The sequence below is a fragment of the Neovison vison genome, chromosome 14, assembly GCF_020171115.1.
Source record: "Neovison vison isolate M4711 chromosome 14, ASM_NN_V1, whole genome shotgun sequence".
NCBI classification, from domain to species: Eukaryota; Metazoa; Chordata; class Mammalia; order Carnivora; family Mustelidae; genus Neogale; species Neogale vison.
In genome coordinates this window covers 15,916,233-15,939,637 of record NC_058104.1, presented here as the reverse complement: position 1 = coordinate 15,939,637, position 23,405 = coordinate 15,916,233, and the positions used below count along the sequence as shown (strand labels likewise).

At 56.0% G+C, this 23,405-nt stretch overlaps 1 protein-coding gene across 2 annotated transcripts in view; it reads left to right on the top strand.

The window, feature by feature from the left end:
• The first annotated feature begins 554 nt into the window (after positions 1-554).
• Positions 555-23,405, top strand: part of CALN1 (calneuron 1) — a 377,799-nt gene continuing 354,948 nt past the window's right edge. The window contains exon 1 of one of the 2 annotated variants that reach the window (XM_044233874.1): positions 555-576. The gene's annotated coding sequence lies outside the window, so the exon portion shown is untranslated. Of the gene's footprint in view, positions 577-3,418; positions 3,438-23,405 lie in introns of those variants that run through there. The other variant, XM_044233873.1, reaches the window with a different exon arrangement.

Here is a 23,405-nt window from a genome sequence, read left to right as displayed (position 1 = left end):
CCCGGCTCCCGGCGCGGGCGAGGGCGGAGCGGGCGCGGCGCTGCGGGCGGCCTCTAGGCCCCGGGGCGCCCGCCGGGGAGGAGCCGGGGAGGAGGCCGGAGCCGCATGGAGTTTCTGGGGCGCGCAACTCCGGCGGGGCCTCGGCCACTGGGCTCCGGGGCGCAGCGAGGCGGCCGCGCACATGGGCTGAGCCCGCGCGCCGGGGCTCCGCACGGCCGGCGGCAGCGGGAGGGGTAGAGCCGCGCGCCGTGCCGGGGTGCGGGGCACGCGTCCCCAGACGGGAGCGGAGGACAAGGACGGGGAGGAGCGTGCCCGGATCGCGCTCCGAGCCGACGAGGGGCTCGCGCCGGCCCGGCGCGCGCTTGGGGAGCGGCCCGGGGCGCCGTGGGAGCCGGCGGCAGCGAGGATGCCGGCGCGAGGACGCGGCCGCCGGCTGGGGGTGTGAGCGCCGGGGGAGCAGCCGCGCCGCCCCCTCCCTGCGGGCCTCGGAGGAAGCCCCCCGCGCCGCGCCGAGGCGCCTCGGAACCCGGGCTTCGGGGCGGCGGGCCCGCGCGGCCGGCCCCGGCCCAGCCAGAGGTGAGTGCCGCCGCGCCCGCCCTCGCCCCCCGCGCCCCTCGCCCCCGCCTCTCTCCCGGGTCCTCGCGCCTCCCCCGCTGCCCCGAAACCCTGCCCCGAGCCCCTGCTCGAGCCCCGAGCCCCTGCACGGAGCGCGCGGCCGGCCGCCGCGGACAACGCCTCCCGTACCTGTTGGCGCGGGCAGAGGGTACCGCGGCGGGCCGGGGGCCGCCCGAGCCACCTGGCCCTCCCCTGGGGTGGCCGCCGGAGGACAGCGCGCCCCGGGGGCGTGGGGCCGGGCAGGGCCGCGGCTGTCCCGCTCGGGGGTCCCGGACTGCGCTGGCTGCGGAGTCCGCGGCGCGGGGGGCTGCCAGGCTGCGCGCCCCCGGCCGCCGGGGAGGGAGGGAGGAGCGGGCGCCGCACCGCAGCCCAGGTGGGAGGGCAGGGCGGCTGGCAGGTCCCCGGGAAGCCGGAGTCATGGCGATCCGGGGAGGCGGGACGCAGGGTCCCCTTTGCCTCCGGGCCCCGCGCGGGCTGCTCGCCCTCCTAGGCGCACGGCCGGGAAGGTCCGCGGGCCGCGGGGAGCGCGGGGATCGCCGGGGAGGCCTCGGGAGCCCGGCCTGGCCCCTGGCCGCGGCTCGGCTGCCCCCCGGGCCCTCGGCCGCGCGCTGGCTCGGGCGCCCGGGCAGGGGCGGGCTCCGGCTGTCCCGGGCACCCGGGTGGACGCGGGGCCCCAGCCTCCCCGGACTGGCGCGACGGGGAGTGAACTTCCTCAGACTTGGCCTGAGGGCGCCCGGGCGGCAGCAGGTAGTTCTGGGGCGGGTCCCGGGGCGGGGGCGAGCGGGGGACGCCTCACCCCGGTGGGATGGTGGCGCCGGGCGGGGACCCGGGGCTGCGTCTTGCCTCCTGGGCGCCGGCCACGTGCGCCCTCTGCCCCCACCGCGGCAGCATTTCCCGCTGCTCTTTCTGCTTCGAGGAGGCGTGTGTGGAGAAGGCGCCTTCCCTGCCAGTGGTTCGGAGCCCTTAGCCCGGGTGGCCGTGCGCCGGCGGCCCCGTGGGTGCGGAGACAGACCGGGCGCCACCCCCAGGCCCCGAGCCTGTTTTCCCGCAGACCAGGAGACTTTCCCGGGCTCGGGGACCAGCGCGGGGTGCTGTGTGTGGCCGTGTGGGGTCGTGCCCGCGGAAGTGCTGATGGCATTCTCCAGAGAACGGAGTGGAGGTGACCTTCTCCAGGAAGAATGGGTAGATTTCTGCCCCTTGGATGTCCAGACACACAGCATTTGTGCAAACGGAAAAACTCCTGACTCTTAAGATTGCCTTGTCCTGCAGCTTTAACTGCTGGCCTCGGGTCAAAAAGATAAACTCTTTTTCAATTCAGGCATCCAAGCTTTGGAAAGGGTTTTAAAGCCATTTGGTGTGAAATTGTCTTGAGGCTAGAGCAACACTTTTTTTTCTTTCTTTTTTTTTTAATGGAAGCGGAACTCCAGCTTCTCTCCTCGGCTGGCTGGTGGGTTTTATTCCATCTTTGCCGGGTGGAAGGGTGTGTTGGTGGAGTCCCCCCTGTACCCGCCGCTTGTTTATCTGAGGCTCTGACCTAAGTCTAAGGTGGCAGTTCAGACCTTGGCTGTGACACCTGGGTTAGGATTCGTTCCCGGAGCTGCAGAACTTTGCTGGCCTCTTGGGCTGTTGGTGTCTGCTGCGGGTGCCCCGCAGATGCCCTGGGCTGTGCTCCCCCCAGGCCTGCCTGGTGGGGAGCCCGCCAGCGTGCCTCCCCCTTTCTGAGTTCACTGCAGACCTGTGGGTTTTCGTGGCACTGACTGCTTGGGGAGCAGCTGTCTGCCGAGCAGCGGGTCAGCAGCACTGGGGTTGGTTGCTGGATGTGTCCGAGTGGAGTGATGAAAACAAAACAGGCGGGTAACACAATCCCTAGGATCTTTTATTGGAGGAGCGCTGAATCTTCTTAGAATCGTTCATCAAGATCACCTTTCTCTGAACTCTGAACGCTCTTGCCAGTAATCAGGCCTTTAGCTAGGGCGCCGAATAAGGGCTTTTTAGAAAGAAAGTAATTTAATTCAGCTGCTTCTGTGGAGAAAATGATAGGCAAGACTAGACGGAGACACTCAACTCCTTCTTCTCCATAAGAGGTGCAGGGGAGGGGAGGGCAGGGAAGGGAAGGGGGGAGGTGCAGTTATGTGTGGCAGCTGCTTGGTGGAGTCGAACATTTATCTGCACAGCGGGAGGCCCCTGATCAGGGCTTAAACACTATGGGGCAGGGCTGGGCTCCAGTCTGGAGCTGTATTTTCCGTAGCAGGCGGCGGGGGGGGGGGGGGGGGGGGGGGGGGAAGTGTGTGGGGAAGGTGTGCTCCCCAGCAGCCGGGGAGAGGTATGTGTGAGCTGGCCCCTGAGCCTCCCGTGGGGGGCTGCAGTTCCCGCTTTGCGGCACCCGTTCTGGCGGCCCCTGCGGTGCTCACTGGGTGGCAGAAGGGGGGCGCCGGTGCTCCCATTGGGAGGACTTCTCTGGCTCTGGTGGGACTTGGGACACGGAAGAGGGTCTTTGGAGAGACCCTCTTCACCCAGCTTTCTGGGGCCCAGCCTGGTACTGGACACTTTTCCACAGTTGAGCTCATGTTATCCTTGGTTTTCATTTTTGGAAACCGATGCCGAGGGATGTAAGTTAACTTCCCTGAGGCTGACGCCACTGGTGGGGGAAAAGGCTGGGGTTCCTGATTCTAAGCCCAGGGATCTTTCCGCACGACTGTGTAGGAGCCGAAGAGGGTGTTTCGGTGACTCTGACCTTCCGGACCTTGTTTCGCATCAGCCCCAGAATTGGCGCCCTATGTTTGAGGAACGAATTGGGATCAGCCTCTGGACCCTTACTTCAGGTGGGTGAGGAAGCTCAGGCAGGGGGGTCCGGGGAGGGGGAGGCCCTCTCTCCCCGTGTGCCCACACTGGAGCCGCGGGAAGTTCCGGGCGAGGCTGATTTGATTATTGGCAGCTGCCGCTTTGTTTGCACATTCCCTATCTGTGCTCACACTGGTGTGGGGTGGGCGGCTTCCTTGCCCTTTCCTGGAAGCTTAAACTGATATCCTCGATGTCCACAATGTCTTCTGCTGATGGGGAACCATCAGGAAGTGTCCCTGGCAATAGCTTTGTCGCCTTTTCCCACAATGTGCATCCCCTCCAGCTGTGAAACCTTGCTGAAGATGGGCATGGCATGGACTGGCTGATCTCCGCGGGCTCCATTTGAGGGTCGTTCTGAACACGGGTAGAAAGGCAGAAGCTGAAAACACATTGTTGCATCCCACCTGGGGTTTTCGAGTGAATTACGATTTTAATCACTTAACATCTTGTTAGATTTTTTTTTTTTTGGTGTTGTTAAAATGCATTCCGTGCCTCTTCTGTGGTTACGGATATAGAGATGCATATGACACAGTGCCTGTCCTACAAACATTCACCGTTGAGTGGGGAAGGCAGACCGTGGGTTGGGGCTGCACGCTTGGGAGCAGGGCCGGGAGGCACCCAGCCCAGCGTGCAAGTGCTGTCTGAGCTGAGCTTAAGGGTTGAGCACGAAGTGGCCAGCCTTGAACGGGGCTCCCCGTGCAGAGGAAGTAGGCTGAGCAGGGGCCGGGAGCTGAGACAGCAGCCTGGGCTCTGCAGTTCCTGGAGCGTGAAGGTAGAGGCAGGGAGCGGCGAGAGAAGAGGTTGGAAGGATGGTGGAGACCGTTGGTCTGGACCAGGGGCTCAGCTTTTCTCCACCGGGGGCACGCAGTGTGGTCAGATTCAAGTGTTAGGAAGGTGTGGTTGAGGGCCTCGCGGAGAATGGATCTGCCAGGGAGGAGACCAGAGGCGTAGACCCCAGCGAGGCGACAGAAACAACTGTGACTAAACCCTGAAGCAAACGAAGCGCTTGTACTGCCGGTGGTGATGGGACTCACCCGGCTGAAGAGCCAGAGACGGGACGGGTGGGCATTGGGTGGCTGCGGGGATCTCGGTGGCAGGAGTTATCTTCTGGTTCCTCTTAGGCGATACTATGGGAGTAAGTAATCTCTAGATCTACCCACCATATTTATTCTCATCATCTACGTCATCCCAGTATTCCGCTGACTTCCAGATCCTTAGAGGAAGTGTCCAATGAGCAGAGCTTTGGGTAGGCCATTGGGATGGGGCAAGGGAGTTTTCTGAAAGGAAGCTGGAACAGTCTGTGGCGTGGATACTGGACATCTCTCTAGGAGGGAGAGTTGGCGGGACTTACTGATGAATTGATGTAGGGGTAGGAGCGGGAAGGGTCTAGTGTGGCCACTGGGTTTCTGGTGTAGGTGACGGTCTGGATAAGCAAAACAAAGATCGGGCCAAGACAAAATAACTCCCTTGTTTTCCCACCGGCAGTGCTGTGGGCAGCTGTCCACGACCAGGCTGCAGGAGAAGGTGGTGACCTATTTTAAAAAGTCTCATTAAGGGGCAGTTCTGCTGTGAATAAGGCCTGTTTAAGTAGGTTACTTTATCTCGTGCCCCACAAATCTGGAGACTTGGAAAACATTTTCATTCATTCAACCAAGATTTATGGAGCGTCTCTGGTTCAGGGACTGAGGAACATGGTACTCTAATATTCTACCGGCGTAGCTCACAGTGAAAGGTAGACATAGGCGGTAGACGTTGATGATCTGGTAGAGACAGGTGGAGGGGCCGCTTCGTACTGGGTGGCCAACAGAGGCCTCACTGAAGAGCCGTATTTAAGCTGGGTCAGTTGGGAATGATCTGGAGGAGAACTTCTGGTCGTGGGAGTGCCAGTGCAAAGGTCCTGAGGTAGGAACAAGTCAGGTGCATTAGAAGAACAGGAAGGAGGCTAGTGTGGCAGGAGATGAGTTCCGAGAATCAGGGGCTAGTTCGTGGGGGGCCTGGGAAGTTATTTTGTGGAGTGTGGTTTTATACTGAGTTGGATGGGAGCCGCCGGAGGGTTTTAAATGGGAGAGTCGCAAAATTTAATTTATGTTTTCAAAAGATCACCCTGGCAGCTGTGCCTTCTGTATGCACTATCTTGGTACAATAAAGCGAGTTTTTATCCATCAGAGTGTAAAACAAAAATGTCGTGTTTAGGAGTAACAGATGGAGAGAAAATGCCTTGGTGACCTTAATTTAGTGGTTTCTACTGTACCAGTTAATTGTGGGTTCAGCCAAAACCACATCTCTAGTATGATTTCACTTTTGTTTAAAAACATGGTATAGAATAATGGGGAGAAGTAGACACCGTGTATGCCCACGGCTGTCCAAAGGTGTTGGCATTGCAGATGAGGGTTGTACTCTTGAAAATGAGCAGACATTTCTCTGATAATCAGGAAAACATTCTTTTAAAACGTGGACACGGCAGGCCACAAGTGCCTAGAATGGGGCGTTGTGAGCCTCCACCAGCTCCCCACTTTCCCCTTCCATTTCATTTCTGGAAACGTGAATGTCCAAGCCCACGGTCCTGGCTGGGACAGAAATTAGGATGTTTACTTTGCACCGACTGTCCAAATGGAGGCTCTTTGTTTTATGCTTAAAAAAACATTTTTAGTGATGACAGCACACCTTTTTTTATTTAAATAAGAAATTAAGGCAACGTAGAAATGTTACGTAAAAAAGTGAAAGCAGCTCCTTCCCCAGACCACTAACGTTTCCAGACATATACTGTTAGATTTTTTTTTTTTTCTGTGTGTTTCAGAGAACCTCTATCTATATTTTGTTCTGAAGGATTTTGGAATATTGCTGCAACAAATAGCCCTTTGCAGATTACTCTCCAAAACTCCTTCCTGTAGAGCTGGAAACCTAGATGACCTTTTTTCCCTTTGTAACAAAATCATTAGGGGAACTCCAATACATGACTCCGCTAAGAGAAACCGAGTCTTGCCTTTTTGGTATTCAGAGTGTACCCCGAAAGCATACTTTATACGTATAAAGAATAGAGCAATTAAATATTCATTAAAAGTTGATCTCCGAGCCTTGAAACACTATTGCTCCGGTACCGGCGCCCAGGACTTGGTACCATGATTGCAGACCCCTTGTGCCTTTCTCATTAGCAGGGGTTGGCCCACGAGAAAACTTAGCAGTGCAAAGGACGGAGCCTCACTAATTATTTTGGTGACGTCCTTATTACAGCAGAGTATTATCCCCCGAACACAGGAGAAGAAAGAACAGCCCACGGCGTGTCCTGAGGGCCGTCCGGGATGCGTCCGGGGAGGGCCGTGCACCTGCGTGCTCTCGGTGCAGCCTCGGTGTGGGGGCCGACGTGCCCTGGTGAGCGGCCCCAGACTCCGTGTCGGCGCCACCGAACAGTGGGATCGGAGCCTCCTGCGAGTCAACAGAATTACTACCCTCCCCGTCCTTACCCTAATGAAACACGTCGTTTCTTGCTGAAGAGGAGGGGGACTGTGTGCCCAGAGGAGAATGATTGTAACGGGATAGACCCGTGTGGTTGAAGAGGGAGCAGGGACCCCGGTTGTCTCCTCACAGACGGGGAGAGCGAAGGCTCGGGAGCGTAAGTTACGTGGGCTCCCTCGATTTCCCCAGCCCGGCCCCACGTCCCTGCGCTCTGCGGTGGCCCCGGGTTGTCAGAAAATGAATTTATGTTGGCAAACCCCCGAACTCGGAGAGCACTCGGAACCCGAGGAACACTAGGAGGGCTCCTGAGCGGCTGATGCGTCCTGTGGAGTCTGTTTGTGCGCTGGTAACAGGCCTCGTCACCGAGTAAACATCTCCATCGTCTGGTAAAAAACTCCCGACATCTGCACCGCACGTGGATGTAGCCTTTCAGCCTCCTGCCTTCCTACTGCCTGTTCCTAAAACCCGGTCGCTCTGTGACTTAATCTGGTCTACGGCGATGGCTCACTTTCGGGCACAGACACAGAAACACCTTCCGGACGCAGCAGGACGTGACGGGGCTGGTGGAGTGTTCCCTCAGCACCTCCGGCTCTCTGATGGCTAGCGCTGCCCCCATTTTACAGATGAGACGACGTCCCGAGGTTCGGCAGCGTGCCCCGGCTCCCGGGTTGGGGTGTTGTGGCAGGGAGTCCCCCCCCCCCACCCCGGAGGCCCGTGACCAAGCAGCTAAAATCTGCACCGTCCCTTGCCTGACAAAGACAGACGCTGCCGGAAAGATCAGGGTCTGACTTTGTGTAGTCGCTTTAGGTAGATGACTTTTGGGGGGCAAATGCGTGGACGTAGAGCGGCATAGGGGTCCGTGAGGATCGTGTCTTCAGATCTGTTTTCTGGGTTGCCCCGGTCCCCCTGTTTCATGAGACACTTGGTGGTAGCAGGTGCAGGCCGAGGGCTCTCTGACCTGGCTATCGACTTAGGGACGTGGACACTGACCTTCCAGGCTCTGCTCGACCCAAGTTCAGCGGCTGCCTTCTGCCCCGGTGCCTGCGCTGCCCGCCCGAGTGCCCGGGCTCCGCGCTTCCTGCGCCCGGAGAAATGCCGCTTTCGGAACCCGAAACAGAACCCACGCAGCCTCCGAGGGCAGGAGGCAGTAGGGAGGAATCATCAGTTTACAAATGAGGGACGACGGGATGCGGGCGACCTGCCGACGGGCCGCATCGGAGCTCTGTCGGCCTCAGATCGGTACCGAGGCTGCAGACGGACTCAGTCCGGCCTGGCAGAAGGGCTGGAGCGGGGGCTCTCCTGGGACCCTCAGTTTTAGTGTCTGGCCCTGCTGGGGGAGTAGGTCATGTGCTTGGAGGTCTCTGTATGGAACGTGTTGCTGAAAAAGAGAGTTCTGTCCTCTGATTTGGAGCCCTGTAGTCAGCATGAGAGCTAGAGAGCACACGCGAGCTGGTGCCGGCCGGTAGCCCTTTGTGGGACGGGGTCACTGCTCCGTCTGGGAGCTCTGGGCCGCGGGGAGGACGCGCACGTGAACGTAAATGCCAGGGGCAGGTCCTGGTGGGGAATCGTGACCTCCAGGAGAATTCTGGCCCGCGGGTGACTCTGCAGTGGTCTTGGGAAAGGCGACACAGAGCTTCCAGAGCGAGGCCGGCCGGCCCTGGGCTTGAGTTTCAGAGCTTCAAGTGGAGGATTTCGTTCAGCGTCTCTCAGTGGTCCCTGCGCTAGAGTCCTCCGGGAGCCTCGGGAAGGTCTGCGCCTGCCCCTCCCTCCGTCCGTCCGTCCGTCCTTCCTTCCTTCCTTCCTTCCTCTTAATTTTTATTGATTCATGATTGATGTAGAGTTGATTAGTTTCAGATGTGCGACACGGTGGTTCGATATTTGTGGACACGATGATCGCCTCGTAGGTCTAGTGATCACCCATACAGGGTTGGGACAAGATTCTCGACTGTTCCCTGTGTTGTACCTTATACCGCTCTGGCTGGTTTTGTGACGGGGCCTCTGGACCTCTCAATCCCCTCACCTATTTGGCGCGGCCATGGAGCCGCTGGTGCTGCTTCTGCCTCTGGGCCCCCCGGCTGGGCCACACCTCGGAGAAGAGTCGAGTTCCTGACTCACTTGGCTCCCAGGGAGGGCTTCTGGAATGTTGCTTTTCCGTGATATCACAGGTCTTCGGTTCACTCAGGGCAGGGCTGGAGAAGGGCGCCGGGACCCTGCTGCCGTCTTTACACGTTCTTACAACGGCTAGAGCGACTGAGTATTCGTTCAAGGCCCATCTCTGAACGGGAGCGCGTTGGTGCTCCAGTCCCAGAGATGAAAGTTGGCGTCGCGATTACAGATGACTTGCGCTGGCTTGTCCCTGGCCAGTGTTTCTAGAGTCAGAGTCAGAGCTGGGAGAGCCGGCTGGGACCTTAGGAATCTTCTAGTCTAACCCACTCGGTGTTTGCAGGGGAGGCCTCTGGGACCCACCGTGATCTGTCCCGAGTCCCGGATGGTCAGGCCAGGGCTGCTGTGGACTTGAGACCAGAAGGGGAGGGCAGTGGCAAGGTAAGGCTTGGGGACCGTGACCCCTGCCCCTCCCCTCCCCACCGCCGCTCGTGGTGCAGGGGATTCACAGGACAGAGGCGTCCAGAAAGATACAGATACAGACACAGTAAAGGCACCTGAGAGTCGAGAGACGTCGGCCGGTTGCACCTGTGATTTTCCATCCCTCCCTCCCCCGCCCCACGTCAGTGACGAACGTCTCCGCGTCTGCGGCTTGAGCTGCCACCGCGACAGATGCTCCGCCGCCTTTTCCCAGGTGGGACGCTGAGGCAGGCTGCCCTACTTCTTGGAAAATAGTTACATTTACCATTTTTACCCCAAATATTTCCCTCCCGTCGTTGGAGCAAATAAAGAACACCCTGGACACACGGGTTTCTGGATGTCGCGGTAAATCTGTAAAACCCGTAAGGATGGTTCGTAATGGATGTTCCTGGCACTCCTCATCCAGCCGTGGCGGGTTCAGATGACTAATATATTTTGTTGGATCCTTTTTTCCTGCTTTTTCTAATCGAGACACCTGTTTTAGCATGTCCGTGTTGACAGGGACGGTTTCCTGCCCGTTGCTTGACGCGTCGTCCACGGCCTCCGGGTGAAGACCGTGGCCGTGGTGCTCGGACTGAACCGGACTCGGCCTCCTCTGGCTTGTGTGTGTTTTGCCCTAGAAGATCCCGCCTTTCAACAGAGGAGGACATGGAGGGGCGCGTGGAAATTAGCATAAAGGTTGAATCAGTATAATTATAGCTAATGGTTATGTAAGTCTTCCTTTCTGAGTACTTCACATGTGAGCTCCTTTAGTCCTTTTCACCATTGTTTCTGTTTGTGCGGCTGAGAACAGCAAACCCCGGAGAAGCTGAGCACCTCGTTGAAGGTCACGAACACTCCAGGAGCCGCGTGGTTGAGCCGTGGGGCTCTCTGGCCTCTCTCATTCTCTTTGTCCTGATGTGCCGGGGGCTGTGGGAAACTTCTCCAGAACATTCTCAGACGTATTCTGCTTCCGACCTTTGCCTCTTAGAACACACTCTGACCCTCCCGTGGGTGTCCCCCCCTGCACCGCCAGGCTCCGCCCTGCTGGAGCTGGCGGTCCTTGTTGCGGTCCTGGCTGTCTGTAGGTGTGTCCTTTGATGAGGCCACGTGCGGGCAAACCCTCGTTCACAGGCAAGAGAATCCACAGCCAGTCGGTGGGGTCGGAGTGTCCTCGGGCACCCGTGTGGACGCTGAGTCTCAGGTCATCTGCGCTGGGCTTGGGGACTGTACCTCCGCCCGCGTTCGCCACAGCCTGGACTCTGGCTCTTTGGCGCCCGTAGAGCCCGCGTCGCGGTCTCGGCCTCAAGCTCACCGCCTTGTTCCTGTTGATGTACCTCCTGAGCCTGCAGGGTGGGCTTCTTGCGGGGGTTCTGCCCCTGGCGGACGGACAGAACCCCTGCCTTCTCCCTCACGTCAAGCCTGCTCTTTGCAGACTTTTAGGGTCTCGGCCTCGCTTTGAACTGTGCCCTGATGGCTCTGCTCCAGGGCGGTTCCGATCTCTCCCAGCCTTGCCCTTCGTATGGGTTTTCAGCTTGGCTTGGCCTTGGGTCTCGCTCCCGCCCTGCTTGCCTGGCCTGGCCGCCTGATTTTCACGCTACCGTCCGTTCCTTTCAGGGCCTGTCAGACTCTTCTGTAAAGGGGCAGGTAGCAAGTACTTGCGGCGTAGTTCTTCACCCCTGCTGTTGAAGCCGGAGGCAACCGCAGACAACGGGTCTGAGTGCGGCCCTGTTGTGATAAAACCAAACCTACAAAAACAAAGGGCGGCCAGGTCTTGGCCTGTGGCTTAGGGTTTGCCGACTTCCTTAGGATGACTGTTCAACCGCCTCTTTCTGACGTGCGACTGTGACGACGGTCTCTTTAGAGGTCGTCAGCCTTGCTTGGAGCCCTGGGTCACTGTTTCCACGGTGAATTCCCAGGAACCCTTACTCGTTGACCCTCCTGACCTCTCACCGCCTTCCCTTTGCCGCTCCAGACCTTGAATAAAGCCAACCATTCGCAGTTGGCTAAATTGATGCCGTTAAAAATTTATGTTGTTCAACCACGGCCGAGCCCCGGGCTGATCTGCTGTTCGCTGCGTTTGTACCGAGTGACCCACTGTTCTCACCACCTGCGCGCTCGGGGATGGCCTCGCCTCCCACGGGGGGGTCGTGGCCGGAACCCACGCCTCTTCCGTCCGCATCCGCCATCTCCACCTCTGCGTCACGTTTTCTCCTTTCTTTCCCGTTTCAAAGGAACAGATCTCCTGGCTCCTTTGGAAGGGAGACGTGGCTTTGCCATTAATCTGGTGGATTTCCACTCCTCCACTCACGTCTTCCTTCCCTTCGCTCACAAGCACAAGTCACCCCAAGGCTTGGCTTGACCCCACTGCCTCCCCGTTTCCCTCCCTGTCTGTGCCGCAGAGCTTCGGAGAAGGAGGACCTGCCCCTGCTGTCCCCGCTTTCCACCTCGTTCTCACCCAGCCCCTTCACCCTTTGCTGCTGGCGACCCCGTTGTCCCCTGAGTTTCCCTCCGCTGGTTTCCGCTCCGCTCAGACAAAGGAAACCTGAAACCATCCATCCCCTGGGTGATGCCTTGATGAAATCCCAGCCGGCCCAGACCCCCCGGACCCCACCTTTTTGTTTTAAAGATTTTATTTATTTATTTGACTGAGATCACAAGTAAGCAGAGAGGCGGGCTGGGGAAGGGAAGGAGGACCCCTGTTAAGCAGAGAGCCTGATGCGATGCGGGGCTCTATCCCAGGACCCTGGGATCATGACCTGAGCCGAAGGCAGAGGATTAACCCCCTGAGCCACCCAGGCGCGCCTGAACTTGCCTTTTAAAAAGTCACTCATAGCCTCATTTTAAGACCTAACCACGTGGACTCATCTCTCGTGCTGGGAAATGCTTGACCCCGTCGACCTCCCCTTTCCTCCTGGAGCGTCCCCCAGAAGGAGCTTTCCTGACTTGATTTCTCCACTCCCACCTTCCTGTGTGTGTGTGTGCTGGGGCTTCCATAACAAAGCACCTCAGACCGGTGGCTTAAGCCAGAGGAATTTATTTTTTCACAGTCGGGGAGGCTGGAAGCCCACGACCTTGCTGTCAGAGGGTCGGTTCCCTCCGAGGGCCGTGACGGGGGGCTCTGTGCCAGGCCTCCTCCCTTGGCTTGGGGGTGGCTGACTTCTGTCTCCGCCTGACCTTCCTTTGTGGGTGTCTCTGTCCCTGTTTCCTGTTCTTGTAAAGACTCTGTCCCATGGGATTAGGGCCCACCTGAATGACCTTCTTTTAACCCAATGACCTCTTTAAAGCCTGTCACAAAGTAGGGTCCCATTCTGAGGCTTCAGCATCTGAATTTGGGGACAGACACGTTTGAGCCCATAACAGTTTTCTGTCTCCATGTTTCCCTGTACCCTCAAGGGGCAGGTTCCTGAAGTTCGTGCCTTGGCCTCTTTGTTTTCATGCTGTAGCTTCTCTCCGAGCTACCTTCTTCCCTCCATGCTTGCGCAATCTCTTGTGACATCCGGATGGGAGATGTGCCTGGTCCGGATGGGAGATGTGCCTGGTCCGGATGGGAGATGTGCCTGGTCCGGATGGAAGATGTACCTGGTCCGGATGGGAGATGTGCCTGGTCCGGATGGGAGATGTGCCTGGTCCGGATGGGAGAGGTACCTGGTCCCACGGGGCTGGCCGACGCAACTTGTCCCCAACAGAATGCACCATCTGCTCCCAAACACAGTGTTCTCAACCGGAGCTCCTGGCCCCACAGACACTCAGAGGAGGAAGCCTCACGTCATGTCCGGCCCCCCAGTCCCCCTGGGATTTATTGCGGGCTCAGTCCGACCCTCGGACCCCACTCCTGCTGTCTTGTTCTGACCAGGACTTGCGCGAGCTCCCAGCGGCCCATCTGCAGGAAAGACGGGTCAGTCACGCCCCTGGGGTCCGGCTGCGTCTCCCTGACGTGGAGGTTTTGGCTCCAGAGTGACTTTGTCGGCTGTCCTTGGGCATCGACCCCTGTGGTCAAGCTTGGCCAGATGTCGGACCTCTGCGTCTCGGCCCCTGCTGCTTCTGCCGCCTGCGGGCCAAGCAGAATGGGACGGTCCCAGCTTCCGTGGTGTGGGCGTTCACACACCCCCCGCATGGCTTCTTCTGCTCACCGCCTTGCGCTGGGGACCACGTTTGGAACTGGAGTCTTGGGAGGGTGAACGAAAGGGACCAGACCTGCCGCGTGCGGACTTACAGTTCCTTCTTCCCCTTTTAAGGGGCTTGGTGGTGTGTGCGCGCGTGTGCGTATGTGTGTGGTTTTCCCACGTCTCTTGGCACCGCGCTTTGCCTCACACCTGTTTAGCGATGCCTCTTCGGTGTGGTTGGAGGACAGGACTGGGAGCATCCAGCTGCATTCGGGCCTCTGATCTTCCGACCCGGACGTGGGTGCAGGGAGCCGGCCCGGCTGGTCTGCAGGTGGTTCTCCCGGCGACAATGGGCCGCCCTCCCCGGCTGTGCGGTTATTGGCTCTAACATCAAATTCGAGGATCGCTCTCACGCTTCTCCTTCTGGGGAGGTGGCCGGTGAGGGCGGGGTGGGAGTTCAGTGAGCGAGGTCTTGAATTCTTTGGAGAAGCAGTAGAGTCAACTAAGTAAACGTGCTAGGAAGGCGGTTCATAAAGGGACTGTTTGGGTACATTGGACCAGACGAATAAAGGAGTCATTAATTGCATTAAAATCAAATGATTTGATTTTAATCAAAGATCCTCTTCAGTGGGGGCTCCCCTCCTGCATTGGACGGAAGCTTCCAGCTCATTAGGTAATTGGCAGACGGAGGTGAGAGCTGAGAAAATCTGGGCGGATGGCACAGCCACTGGAAAGCTCTGTTGGAAATCACTGCCAGCGGGTCAGGCATTATAATGCAAGTCACCCCGAAGCAGAGTTTGAGCCCCTGAGCGCTGCAGAGCATTTTTCTGCAAGGGTGTGGCAGGTTACCATTATTATTATTATTTTTAAAAAAGATTTTATTGATTGATTTGACAGAGAGAAGCAGAGAGAGAGGGAACATAAGCAGGGGGAGGGGGGGAGGGAGAAGCAGGCTTCCTGCCAAGCAGGGAGCCCCACGCGGGGCTTGATCCCAGGACCCTGGGTTCACGATGTGACCTGAAAGCCCATGACAGACCCCCCCTGGGTGCCCTGCGGGTGACCATTCTTTTTCTGTCTTCCTAACACAGGCACCCATGGTCCATTTCACTCAGAGGAAGCCCTTTGGGCTCCGGCATTTACCAGGGCTGGTAAACAGGGGGTGCCTCTGGGAGGGAGGGGACCTGAAGCCTTTCCCCGGAGGCCTGGAAGGTTTGCCTCCCGCACAGCCCAGCCTCCTTTCCCTCAGAGCTGCTTTCTTACCGGTGGGGGCTCCTGGCTCAGGCCCGGCTGCCCAAGGGCCCGCCTTGTGGCAACAGCTCTCCCCGGCGTTTGCCACCCGGCTGTCGCATCCTGCCAGATGCTGGCCGTCCTCAGCCCCCGCGTGAGCCGACCAGGCAGAGCAAGCAGTGGTGAAAAATAGCCGTAGCGTCCGATCGCCCCGTCTCGGTCCGGCCCGCCTGCCTTTAGAGACGTGCGGAAATCTACTGCCCCGTGGGATGGTGGGGACGGAGACTCTGCCACCCCACAGGGCTTTCCAGAGGAGAGAACCTCTGCCCTCTGGCCACCGCCTTCTCCTATGCAAATGTTAAGTACCAAAGCAAAAGATTTGTGGCCAATTCTAAAAAGTAAGCAAATAGAACATAAAATGAACTCTTTGTCCCACAAAAGCAGAGAGAACCGTGGATCCCAGCTTGGGGCAGAAGCTCCCAGTTTGTATCGTGTGTGCTTTCCTGGGGGTGTCGTAAGTGCTTAAGGCATCCCCCGGCTTATTAGAAGGGGTTGTGTGTCGACACCGTCAGATGAGCCATTTAACTTAATAAGCTGCGGCTGTCCCTCCAGACGGTTACATCAGCTCCTGCCCTGTCATTTTTCAGGAGTTCATGCTATTCCACAAGTGGACACAAATTGGTATTTTTTACTTTGACTTTACTATTGAAAAACACTGCACATTTGGTAGCATTTTTCTTTTGAGAGAGAGAGAGCAGGTCTGGGGAGAGGGAGGGAGGGAGGGAGGGAGGGAGAGAGAGAGAGAGAGAGAGAATCCTAAGCAGCCTCCAAGGCCAGCAGTCTCACGACCCTGAGATCGTGACGTGAGCAGAAACCAAGAGTCGGACACTTAACTGAGTCACCCAGGAGCCCCCGGAAGTATCCTCGAAGGGTAAGTTCTTAAAAGTGGAATGACCACGTCGAGAATTCGAGGCCCCTTCCTAAAAGGTGGTTCCATCCCCTTTCTTGCTGGGACGTGTGAAAGGGCTCATTGTGACACATTCTCACCTGTTGGCATTGGTTGGTTTCTGAAATGTGGTAGCCCGGATTGTGTCCCATTGTTCCATCCCGGATTCCTGGGATCGTAAGCAAGCATGCACATTTCCCCCTATACTTAGTAGCCGTTTGATTTTTTTGTTTGCTTTTGCAAATTGCGTATTGATGTTTTATGTCCGTTTTTCTACCGAGGTGATCTTTTTTTTTTTTAATGACTTGTAGGCACTCTGATAGAAAGAATACTACGTTTTGTTTATTACATGTTGCAACATTTTCCATGTTTGCTGTTTTGTATTACTTTTCAACTTCTTGCTCTGAAGTATATGTATTTACATGTTTTACTCTCCCCCTTTTTCTGAAGATTTATTTATTTGATAGAGAGCGTGCATGTGTGTGCAAGTGAAGGAAGGGCAGAGGCAGAGAGAGAGAGAGAGGGAGAGAGAAACTCAGGCAGACTCCAGGCTAAGCGGGGAGCCTGACGTGGGGTTGATCCCAGGACTCTGAGATCATGGCCTGAGCCCAAACCAAGAGTCCGACCCTTAACCACCGACTATGTCACTCAGGTCCCCCCTCCCTTTAAATATTTAAGTTTGGGGTCAAGCTTCAAAAACTCTTCCTCGTCCTCAAGATTACATGTTTACTTCTGAATTTTAAATTTATCTTGTAAATTAAAAAACCCACTTTTTATTACTGTCGTGTGTTGTGTGTAGCTTAAGAGGTCGAATAGCATTCAGCGGCTTCTCACAGAGTCCCTTGCTGTCCTGGGGAGGTGTGCCGTGGAGCAGAGGTCCTGGAAGCCTGCCATGGGGTCGGGGTGGGGGGCAGTTCTGTCCCTAGACGGGCCCCTACGTCTCTTGTTTGCAGTAGGCTTCTTACCTCTGCCCCTCAGGGTCTGGTGTGCCCTCCTACTCATTTCTTTTTTTAAAACTTTTATTAACATATAATGTATTATTAGCCCCGGGGGTGCAGCAGGTGTGTGAGTCGTCAGGCTTACACAGTTCACAGCACTCACCATAACACATGCCCTCCCCCATGTCCATCACCCACCCCCCTCTCCATACTCCCTCCCCCCAACAACCCTCAGTTTGTTTTGTGGGATTAAGAGTCTCTTACGGTGTCTCCCTCCCGATCCCATCTTGTTTCATTGATTCTTTTCCCTCTCTCTCATTTCCGCCGAGGTTGACCAGCTGGCTCTCTGTCTGCCGGCTCCGGGCCCCCAGGGGTACCAGCCACGGCCAGCATGTGCCTCTCAGTGCTCCGGCCCCGACCGGCTGCCCCCTTCCTTGTATGTAGACCCAGGCTGAGCTCGGAATTTGTCCTCACCTTCATCTGCTGAGGCAGGAGCCACCCCCTCTGCTTTGTGACTTCTGCCTCTCCCTCCCCGCCCCTCCTCTTTGTCCTTGCGGCTTTCAGAGGACCCACGTCCCGCCTGCCCTCAGTCTGTCTTATCCCAGCAGCGTTTTGGAAAGGGGAGACCCTACACCAGTGAGACGGATTTGCCAGTTTTACCAGAAGTCTAATAAAATATGTATTTTTGTCATTAAATTTTTAAGTCTGTCTACTATTAATGTTGGCTGTGGTGTGACACAGGGATCTAACTTTATTATTATATTTTGCAAATGATTTTCAGGTTTTCTCATACTACTTATGGAATAATCTCCCCACGGGTTTAGAGACACGATTTCGTTACTCGCCCAGTCGCCACACTCCCTCGGGCTGAGCTTCTCGTCTGTTAATTCGGCTTCTCTACTGCATTTCTCTTTTTCCAGTGCTGCCCTGGCTTCATTATTAATAACTTGGAAAAAATCCACAAAAGGGCAAATTTTCCCTTTTTCTTTCTTATATTTTTAAGGTACCTTTTTTTTTTAATGGGAAGAGAATTACGACCTTCCTGGTCCTGCCTATCCAGACGTCCCGGGGCTTCCAACTTGTCAAAACCATTTCTTCTTAATGATGCTGTGTCATTTTTTTTCCCCTTTGACGTTCTAGTCCTTCTGGAATTTTCTACGCCGGAGGCATCTTTTCCAAAGTTATATTTCAGAAAGGTTATATTGCCAAGAAGAAAAAAAAAATCAGGAATGGGGAGGTCTTGGCTCACTCATAACCCTATTTTCTGTCCCCTCCACGTGGCTCTGTGCCATGTGTCCCCGGGAACCGTTGGTGGGTCCAAGCCGGGTCAGAAAGCGAAAAACAAAACAACACGGGCCTGACTCATCGGGACCAGAGTCTCTCTGCCTGAGAACGGACCTCACGGGGCTAGTACGGCTGCCTTGTGGCGGGATGCGTTGTCATCCTTGGTTTTGCTTCTTCCTTGTTCACTCACTGCTGTCCTGGGCACGTCTCTGGGATCTTTCCTATGTCCATGGATCATCCCCATGCTTCTTGGTTGCGTTGTCCAGCGTTTTGTAGCCTAGAATGTGGAGGAGGCAGGCCCAGGCTCAGGGGTCTGTTCAGCAGGATTGCCCATCTGCTCGGCTGCTGTTCTTTTTCGGGTCTGGAGGGTGGGGAGAGACCTCCTCCCTGAGCGAGTAGAGCTGGCCGCGCAAGAAGGACCACCCTTAGCATCAGGGAAGGATGACATGAAGGGGGGAGTGTGGGACACAACGGGAGATGCCCACAGGCCGGGGAGGGCAGGGAGGGCCGGCAGGTGCGCTCCTGGAAGCGCCGGCCCCCTGATGGGCATCTGCTGCTTTCCTCGTGCTCCGGTCTGAACCCCCGACTCCCCGCAGCCTCGGAGCAGAAGCACAGGCAGAGCTGCTCATTCCGGCTCAGAGCAGCTCCCCGGACCCGGTGAGTGAGGTCATTTCAGGGGACAGCAGAGGGAAGATGACGAGATGGGTTGGCTTTCGTACCTCTCTGGCTTCGGATGGAGTGCGGGAAGCGGTCCAGGGTTGCTTTTCCGGGCTGGCCGGGGGACAGAAGAGGACAGCACACAGTGGGGGGCCTCGCACTCGTGTTTGTTTTGCCTCTCGGTGTCCTTCCCTGCCTGCCCCTTGCGATCCGTCTGCTTCCCTCCGATGCCCTCAGCCAAGGGCTCCTGAAGGTGGCTTCGCCGCCCTCATCCCTGTGCCCACGCGGGTGCTCCTGGACCTCCCCGCGAACACTCCCCCCTCCACTGTTTTCTCTCGTCCCTTTTATGCTCCCACGTTACCTTGCCTGGACCTTTTGCTTTGTCAGAGGAGAAGCCTCCATGCCTCCGTGTCTTGGACCCTTTTGAGCCTCACTGTGGCCTCCAGACCGTTTACTTACATGCGGACTCGCGTGAATGTTTGGTGGAGCTGAGGTCCTGCCTCGTGCTGCGGCTCCAGAAAGATGAACCCAGCAGCCCGGGTCCGTATTTCTGGGATGAGGAGGGCTTTGGGTTGTTGCCGCCCATCTGTCCCGGGGACAGCCTCTGGAGACGTTGTCTCTGGAGCCTGACCACTTAGGTTTGACCCCTACTCTACCGTTTACTACTGTGCAGCTTAGGGCACTTACTGAATTCCTCGTCTGTAAATGGGGGTAAAATTAATCGGACCTTCCTGGCTACCACTGAGGTATTACACAACGTCGTTTGTAGAATTCCCTGCTCCTCGAAACAGGGTCACTGTTTCCATGCACGACCTATTCCGAGCCATCTTCCTTTGGTAGTTTCATGCCAGATGGACGTGGTCTCCAGAGAGACTTCTAGCATCATTGTGGCTCCATGAGAGGTCTTGCTCCCAAATTTGACTCTTCTGCTCCCACTGGCCCTGGAGATGTGTTGTGTTCCAGGTTTACTGTGGGAAGGCGGGAGCCCCAGGGGAGCTCATGTCCGCTCTGTCGTGGTGGTATTCAGGAAGACAAGCTCTTTGGTATCATTCATTCATGCACACATAAGTTCCATACACATTTTTGAGCCCTTGTATGCGGACAAAGGGCCTGATGCTGGAGAGCGCGGTGTCCAAGGAGCTCATAGTCTGCTTGTAGTCTGTTTTTAATGTCTCTGGAGCGCAGAAAAGCTCCTCATTCTAGCAGTTTCCTCTCCATCACGGCGTCTTTTGAAGGTTAGAGACCGAGCAGGAGGCCTCCAGGATGTCTTCCTGGTAAACTCACCATTTTAGCTTGTGCTTATTTTGGGGCTCTGCCTTTCGCTTCTGTCCGCAGGGACCCTCCTCTTGGCAGCAGATGTCCCCGTGGTGACCGCCGTCTCGCGTTCTGTCTTCTGTCTAGCTGTTGGGGTGACCTTGTGTCCTGTTTGTGACTTTCCCGGTGCTGTGCCCTGTCTGGAGTGTGGCTTTCTGCAGAGCGCTGGTGTCTGGCCTGCAGGTGAGAATTCTGCCCAGGGTCACCGTCCCCATGCCACCTGGACCAAGCTCCACGAGGTGGCTTGCTTGTGGAAGTCACTCTATCTGTCCGGGTTGTGCATAGTTCTCAGGTGCATGGGCCGGATTTTACTTAATCTGTGAGACTCTTATCCTGATAGTTTGTGCCTCTTTTGAGGACATACTGGTGACTTCTTCTCTAATACCATCTGGATCCCAGCATAGAGATGCCCTAAGTCCCAACCACGCAAACAACTGAACGGCCGAACTGACCTCCCCCATGGCTAGATGAGCTTCAGCTTTCCCCCGGGTGCCCTTAGATTTATGGAGAAACGAGAAGACATCTCAGGGGAAAAATGAAGTCCTTGTCCTCAGTGCTGTGTCTTATTTCCAAATATTCTCATGCTGTCAACTCTGAAATAATAGGTGAATTTCAGACTACTTTCCGTCTGAATGATGGATTGAATGAATCTCATTTGCATGCTTTTCATTTTATGTAAATTGGTGCAAAGGAGGCTGACTCTCCAGGGGTGCAGTACCTTTCTTTATGAATCTCTTACAGTCGGCTCTTCCAGCTGATACAGGGCCAGTTCAAGCCTCAGCAAATACCAAAAAGCAAGAGACTTTCAGACTCTGCTTGATTTTGTCCCTCTTCATCCATATTTGCCCACAACTGAACTGTGTCCCTTCCAGAATTCCCCTGTTGAAGCCCGCACCCCCACCGCGTTGGGATATGGAGGTGGGGCCTTAGGAAGAGAATTGGGTTTAGTGGAGATCCTGGGGTAGAGGCTTTGTCACGGGGTTAATGCCCTCCCTGATCAGAAGACACACTGGAGAGCTTGCTGCCTCCTCTCCTTTCTCACGGTGTGAGGCTACGGAAAGCAGCCTCTGCAGCCAGGGAGAGAGCGCCCACCGGAAACCGGCCACGCCTGCATTCTGGTCTTGGACTTCGGGTTTCCGTAACTGAGAAAAGAAATCTCTCGGCTGTTGATTCAGCTGCCCCGTCTATGAGCAGCCTAAGACAGCCAGCGAGGGATTCAAAATGTCAGCCCGGAGAACCCAGCACAGTCAAGTTTGGGTACCGTGTGCCGTGACTTCCCACAGACCCACTGTCTTTGGGAGCCCACGAGAGCCCCTCCTTTGCAGGAGGGAGTCGGGATGTGTGAGCAGCCGGCAGACGAGACGTGCCTGGAAGAGTTAGCAAGAAAACCTTATGGGTGGATCTCAAAGGTAGAGCCATAAAAATTTATTAAAATTAAATCCTCTCGTATTCAACTTATTAGTTAAAAAAGCCTGAAGGAGGAACCTGGAAAAAGCAGCTGAACTTTTTGTCTAATTGCTTTCAGAAAGGACAACTCAAAATCCTCTGCCAGAATCATCTCTGTTGGCAGGCGGAGGCTGAGTGTTCCGAGGACAGCAGTGCGGACTCCCTCCAGCAGGCGGTTCATCTAATGACCCGCGTGTCCTCGGTCCTGGAGAGTCTCAGGGAGGCAGTTCCACTCAACATCCAAGGTGGTGGAAGCAGTGTCCCTCCGTGTGGTCAGCACGGCTGGGTACCTCGGGACCCTCGTGTCTGCCGGCCAGGGCGCGTCTTCCGAGGCCTGTGGTTGCAGACACAGCTGTGCTCCTGCGCGATGGCTGCAGCCACCTGGCCCCTGGCCTCGAAGCAGCCTTTGTCTGCCTTTAGCTCCCGGTGGTCCTACCTCTCTGCCCCCTACATGGAGGAAACGCAGGCTCTTCCTTTCGTAAAATCGTGTTAGTCTCTTCCTAGCTGTAAAAATGAGGTAGGTCTGTGGTACTGAGTGTGGAAGGTTCGAACAAACAATACAGTTACCGTGACTTGTCGCTCAGCAATAGCGAGCAGATACATCTCGCTTGATGTCCTGCCAATCACTTTTTTAAAAAAAGATTTTATTTATTTGACAGGCAGAGATCACAAGTAGGCAGAGAGACAGGCAGAGAGAGAGGAGGAAGCAGGCTCCCCACCGAGCAGAGAGCCCGATGCGGGGCTCGATCCCAGGACCCTGAGATCATGACCTGAGCCGAAGGCAGAGGCCCAACCCGCTGAGCCACCAGGCGCCCCCCAGTCACTTCTCTGTGGCTGTACATAGGAACATGCATGCGTCACAATCCGTATGAATGTGTACAAACATCCTATGAATGTGGATGTGACCAGTAATTATATTTATATCGTTGTGATTATGCTCTCCATATAATTTAATGGCCCGATCTTATAAAAGTAGTACAGGAATAGGATAATAAAACACAATGTAAGTGGGTACAAGTAAACGGTTAGTGTCCCCATCAGCTAAACCCGCCACGTCCGAGGCCGCTACTTTGAGCCATCTCTAATTGTTCGTGCCCTTGGCGGGAAATCGCTCCTGATGAAATGCTTCTGCATTTTTCGGTTCCCCACTTGAACTGGAGCCTTCCCATCCTCTCCCATGAAGGACCTGGAGACCCCACTGCCCTATAGCCCTCCCTGGCCTGATCCTGCAGTATCTGCTGGCCCCGTTTTTATGTTTAAATCTGCGAATTGAACAGCTTCATCGCTTGAACTCATACACTTAACTCTTTATTTCATTATTTACTTTAACGAGGACCTTTGGCCCTCCTGGGAGAGATGAGGGCCTCCGCACCCCGCACTCCTTTCTCCCCCTCCCCTGCCACTTGTGTCATTAGACGATCCCGGTGTCGAACACGAATGCTCGGTTCTCTCTGGAGTTGAAAGGTCCGTGATTCGGCATTGATTGCAGACTGGAAAAGAGCAGAATTCGTATTTAGGATATAGTGATACTAATCCACGCAGAAACTACTCTTGGCCACTTCTTAAAAAAACCCTCACAATTGAAGGGAGAGGGGAGTGAAGGGGGTGCCCACCGGAGAGAGCTGTGGGGGAAAAGCCCCTGCCTTTCCTCCCTGCCCTGGGCGTTCTGGATCCGGTTTGCCCCCACAGTGGCCTTCCTGTGGGATTTCACCCACGGGCCGGAACCCGTTCTCTCACCTCTCAGACTGCTTGTAAGTTTTGCCGACATAGTTCGTTAAGAGATCCCGTTAGGAGTGTCTGTGAATCGCACACTTTCTATGTGCTTTTCTTTCTTTCTTTTTTTTTTTTTAAGAATTTTTTTTTTTTAAAGATTTTATTTATTCATTTGACAGACAGAGATCACAAGTAGGCAGAGAGGCAGGCAGAGAGAGAGGGTGGGGGAAGCAGGCTCCCTGCTGAGCAGAGAGCCCGATGCGGGACTTGATCTCAGGACCCTGAGATCATGACCTGAGCCGA